General features: G+C 36.0%; 1 long non-coding RNA gene across 6 annotated transcripts; it reads right to left on the minus strand.

Annotated features, from left to right (window-relative positions):
• Nucleotides 1-846: 846 nt before the first annotated feature.
• LOC113311432 lies at nucleotides 847-5312 on the minus strand. 6 transcript variants are annotated; one of them, XR_003341588.1, is made up of 11 exons: nucleotides 5146-5300; nucleotides 4922-4956; nucleotides 4782-4832; nucleotides 2882-3357; nucleotides 2718-2789; nucleotides 2471-2579; nucleotides 2285-2365; nucleotides 2066-2187; nucleotides 1922-1968; nucleotides 1527-1768; nucleotides 847-921 (listed from the first exon to the last, which is right to left on the minus strand). It is a non-coding gene; the product is annotated as an uncharacterized LOC113311432 (long non-coding RNA). The 6 variants fall into 6 exon arrangements; XR_003341589.1 differs by lacking the exon at nucleotides 847-921 and having other exon boundaries at nucleotides 1318-1768; nucleotides 2882-2970; nucleotides 3048-3357; nucleotides 5146-5301; XR_003341591.1 differs by lacking the exon at nucleotides 847-921 and having other exon boundaries at nucleotides 1318-1768; nucleotides 2882-2970; nucleotides 5198-5312.
• Nucleotides 5313-5574: the final 262 nt, after the last annotated feature.

Genomic DNA, 5574 nt, shown 5'->3' on the forward strand with positions numbered 1-5574 from the left:
ATACCCAAATTAATCAATTAGGGTTCCTACATAAAAAATCCCCAAATCAGTGCAGTTAGGGTTTCGAAATTTTACAAAAAGCAAAATTGACATACCTAACTCTCTGAAATCACTCAATCTTCTCCGACCCATGCCTTTATTCCTTCTCTTGCGTCTACCCATGCTCTAATTACAACTCTATTTCAACCTATTCTACCAATTTCACATCTAGGGTTCATGAGATTGGTGAGGCGTGAAATTGGTGGAATAGAAGTCTATAGAGTTGGTGAAAGTGGTAGTGATGATGGGTTTTAGGGTTGGTGGGTTATGATGAAGGATGGTGGTGGTGGCAGAAGGAGCAGGTGGTGGTGATGGCGTACGAGTTCTGCAGACGGAGAGGGGAAGAAGATGGATTCGATGGTTTTGGGAGAAGGGTGTGTTTGGCGATGGGTATAGGGTGTTCGATACTTGGGTGTTAGGCGGGTTCAGCGAGGTTTGATGATCTGCGACAAGGAGCGATGGATGGGAAGATGGTAGGTGGATCCAACGGCGATACGGAGGTAAGCGTGGAGCGACCGTCGGATGAAGGGATGTAGCAAAACGGACGACCCAAGATGGAGATGGGCGTTGCGATGTAAAGCGGGGGCTTCGGAGTTTGATGTGCGATGATGGAGCGACCGTAGGATGCTGAAATGCTTCGATCTGACGGCTGAAATCCGAGACGGGCTTGGATAGTGGAAATGTGTTTGAGTAAGGGTTTTGGGCCTTGGGTATGCCAAGCCCATATCTTCTTTAAGGACAATTCTTCTTCTTCAAGCCCACTTCTAGCCTTTTGGTCTTGTGCACAACATTCTTCGCGGCTTCCTTGTTTAATTCCTCCCGGCTTTTCACTACTTTTCTGCTCTTTTCCGCTCCGCTATTCATCCAAACTTTATTTATTACCTAAAAATGCAAAATTAATTAATAAAAATATTTATTCTTGAAAACAAAGAAAATACAGAATATGAGATAAAATGTAGAATTAATGCACAAAAGATGAGTTAAATGCCAAGAAAAATATATAGAAATATGCACTTTTTAGCACTCATCATAACATGCGAGAGCCGTTACGAATTTATTTAGTAACAAGACATTGTAACACGTGCAAGCCGTTACGAATTTTTTTGTAACTATAAAAAAATTACTGCAGGTCAACATTTACCTGGTCAAAATCAGTCAACAATGACCAATTCTGACCAGGTCAAGGTTGACCGGCAGCTCATTATCGGCCGGAATTGACCGGAATTCCAAATAACCACCTGCATACACCTTTCATTTTATCCTCCACAATCATCAATATTTTCTTCAATCAAATTCATCTCACTTTCAATCATTTCTTATCACAATCAAATGGATTCATGGATTCATACAAAAAGGAACTTAAATTCTTCCAAGTACAAATTTTATTTGTTAAGTATCAAATACTAACGGATATACACTAAGTATCAGTTCGTAGAAATTCCTATGTTCACAAATTCATCTAACTAAGAATGTACATAGAAACTTACTGCAACCTAATGTCTTCCTTGTTCTCCAACCTTTTTGCTCCAAACTTGTTGCAGCAGAGAATCATCCAATTAATCTTCAAACACAAAAATATATGTATTTAGATGGACGTATGCACAGAAAAATCATCCCTAAGTTATGAGGTTACTGCTGCAAGTAGGACAACTGGAGCAGGCAACTTATAATCCCAGATGACAAATCAGCCCCTTCATCCCTTGCTTTAAGTTTATAACTCCAATCCATACTGCATGAAACGAACCAAAAACATACATAAGCATACCAACCCTAAAAAGCAGTCAAAACATACTGATGAAATTACACAAAAATATCAATTGGAGCTGTCATAATTTCACTCTCTGAATACCAACATACTACATGAATAATGAGATATACTTACAAGAGTTGTCGTCATTTCACTCTTTGAATCATAAGCATATACACAACCTATGTTAAAAGCAGACAAAACTAAGATGCTATACCACATAGGGATGAAATTATAAATAAATATCAATTGGGAAAAAGAACAATGATAATTACTTACGGTGCGGCTGTAGGGCTACCTTCTCATTCTCAGGAACCTTCTGCAGCATTTGATACACATATACTTGTTGTAGGGCTACTTACTTTTCCAACCTTTACTTGCACTAGATCAGTTAGGTAGTCCTGTCATACAAGCTCATTAGCACAAATGATTGTCTTTTGAAGAAAAATCATTTTATGCATGGTCATATGAGCACAAGTGTAGTTTCCAAATCTTTACCTGTGCAAGGGCTTCAATTTCTACAGGCATAGTTGCACTAAACAACAATGTTTGGTGCTCTATGGGAAGATTTTGCATCACCTGAAAGCCAAAAAGTAACCAATAAATGGTATGTACTGTTACACACAAGCAAAGACTCTTAAGCAAAGACTCCCCAAGTTCAAACTGAGCTCTTTGTTATCAAACCTTGGTGCCATAAAGGAGTCGCCCTTGTTAACCTGTAAGCTTCAATTTAGTAGTATGTTATGTGTAATAAGTGCATCCTCCAGGCTCTTTGCTCACCTTCAGTTAGAACCTGCAAAATGAGAACAAGTTGAAACCCTTAAATTAGTCCTCTACACCAAATTCACTTGAACAATCAAGCAAGTCAAGCATAAAAAGAGAACAGCCTTCGGTAAGTCCTACACATTGCAAACACCAAATGATCACAAACCTACAAAAGAACAGTAGATCACACAACAACAATTTGGCAATGAGGTTCCTTTCCCGATGCTGACATTCCATACTGTTATGTACAACAAAAAATTGAAGCACATTAGTAGTCTCAAAACAGAAACGCTAAACCATTGAGAGCCATCATAAGTTAAAGCAGATTACCCTGTGCTTTCTGCAGTTTTGTCATCTTTGAATCTCTAAAGCTCGGCTTTCTCTCCCCATATGTAGTTCACTTCCCACCAGCATAATACCTCGCAAGTATAAATTGAAGGTCAAAATCCACAAATTTAAACTTTCTAGTACAAATATAACCAAGTGAAGTACTTACCAGGGATTGTTATTTCCCCGGCTGGCTACTGCTGCTTCAGCTAACTTATCCAAATCAATAAGCTAAAACAAGAAAAATCTGACGTAGCATGCTCAATTCGTTCCATCTAACTTTCCTCTAGAGTCCAAGTTCCATGATGATTTGTAGATTCATGATATCAAATCCTTCTCAAATTCTCAACACCATTATATCGTAGTAATATGAAACTCAAAATCAGTTCTAAATGAAATCCCTAGGTCACTTCAGATAGGGAAATCTATTCAAGTTAATTCGCAAAGTTGAACAATTCACATCAACATTGAATGAACACCTGACAGTATGCGAAAATTCTTAAGTGTTGTTGTGTATTTCAGTTCGATAATTTCTCATATGAAATCTAAAATTCATGGTGTCAATTAAGATTACAATACATCTAATTCCAAACTCTAGCAAAGTTCTACCCCAATCATGAATCAACAACAAGACATAATGGAAGAAAAAAAACAAACAAAAGATGGTTTCAAAAGAAAACCCTAAGATTCTCGGTGCTCACAGGCTCTTAAAATTCACTAACCTCCTATTTGTTTCGAATTCCTATCATGTTTCAATACCAGGCAGAGTTGAAACCAAAACCTAATGAACTCTAGGTTCTTCATACTTTGATAACAAAATTTACAACAGTAGAGTGATTGAATCGTTGAGAAAGATATTATATGTTTTCAATTAATCGAAGCAAGAAGAAATAAGGTTAGAATTATACCTTCAATCAAAACCCCAGAACAAAGAAAACTCTTTCTCAACTACTTCCAAATCTCCATGGAAACAGTAGATTAGAACATGAAACTCACCACTTTCAACCACTCAAGATGAAACCAGAGTAAGGTACGAATTTTCAAGATTTTTGGGTTGTAATTCCTTTCACCTAGATCTCTCGTTGTTTTCTTTCTGAAATTTTCTTACAGTGACCCAGTATCAAAAGTCTCAGATGTATAAGTCCTCTAGAGTTCAATCACTATTCATTATGAAAATACCCATAACAATAAAAGCATGACAAGGACCCTAGGTGTCGAAGTGAAACTCCGCCACATTTCTATCCAAGAAGAAACAAGTGAAAAAGTACTCTAGGTGCAACTCATCTGATTTGCACAGACTTAACAAGCTAATAAGCCAACATCACAACCACAAATACAAGGCTTAAAAGTACTTTGATTAATCAAAAATCATAAAATAAACAATTGGGTTTCTACACTTTAGGCAGGTTCAACATATATATATATACACTAACAGTAACAGGGCATGGAAATATTGGTCAACCGAGAGCGAGTTTATTATCAAGATCATTTCTTGAAATGCCAATCACAGGCTGACATGGTTCCGCAATTCCAACAGTTAGCGAAAATGTTAATTATACAACTATAAGGACAGTATTAATACGATTCTGCAAAGATACAATCATAAGCATTTATCACGGGAAGAAACTCAAATCCAAGAGTGAGACAATTCTAATCCCAAATATGGATATCATATGATTTCAGGGAATTTAAATGCTCATATTATAGATGATCAAATCATCCAAATCTCACAAACAAATCAAGGAATTACTGAACTAAATAAACAAACATCATGATAGAAAATTCACAGCACAATTTTTGAATGATGTTATATACTAACTGAAAATCTAAAACTGAAATTAAACAAATCAATTCATAATAATTGAATCCCTAAAATTAAGAGTAAACAAATCAATTCATATACCTTCAACTTCAGTTCTATGGAGTTTTTCAAAGTTCTTCACTCTTTCAAACCCTAACATGAAATCAGAAGATTAGATTATATCAATTAGTATATATCTTTCAAATCCTAAAACTTGATTTAACAGATGATAAAATAAATACCTTCAAAGTTCTTCAGCTCTTCCACAAATAAAACCCTGAAATAAGAGAAAGAAATCGTTTAGATATATATCAGATAAAAAAAAACCTAAAACGAAATCAGAAATAGAAATTATAATAGATTTATCAGATGGAAAAAACCTAAAAATTAAAAACCCCAATGAAAAACCCCAACGAAATCAGAATGAAAAACTTGTTTATCAAAAAAAAAAAAATGAGAAACTTACGATTGAAATAACAGATCGAGAATGTTGTAACACTAACTGATTTGAAACTTACGATTGAAATAACAGATCGAGAAATCTCTTTGATGAATTTCTGAGATCTTCTGTGGAGGCAACGAGATGAGAAACGAAGAGAGAAAGAGAATGTGAAAATAAGAAATGAGTTTACTTGATGAAACCTTCATCTCTTCACGAGCTTATCTCTTCAGGGGAGGAATAATCCTCTAGCTTAGGAAACTTGGGTGGAAAAAAATTGCACACAGCTGAATGGCACACGCGCAATAATATTTGTTACCGGCTCTAGTGTAACCAAGCGTGTGATTAGCACACGTAAAAAATTAGACTGTTACGATTCGTAACAGCTTCATACTGTTATGAATCTGGAAAAAATTTCGCAACGGCTCTTGCCTGTTACAACTAGGTTATAACGGC

This window comes from Papaver somniferum, chromosome 1, assembly GCF_003573695.1.
Source record: "Papaver somniferum cultivar HN1 chromosome 1, ASM357369v1, whole genome shotgun sequence".
Taxonomy (NCBI): Eukaryota; Viridiplantae; Streptophyta; class Magnoliopsida; order Ranunculales; family Papaveraceae; genus Papaver; species Papaver somniferum.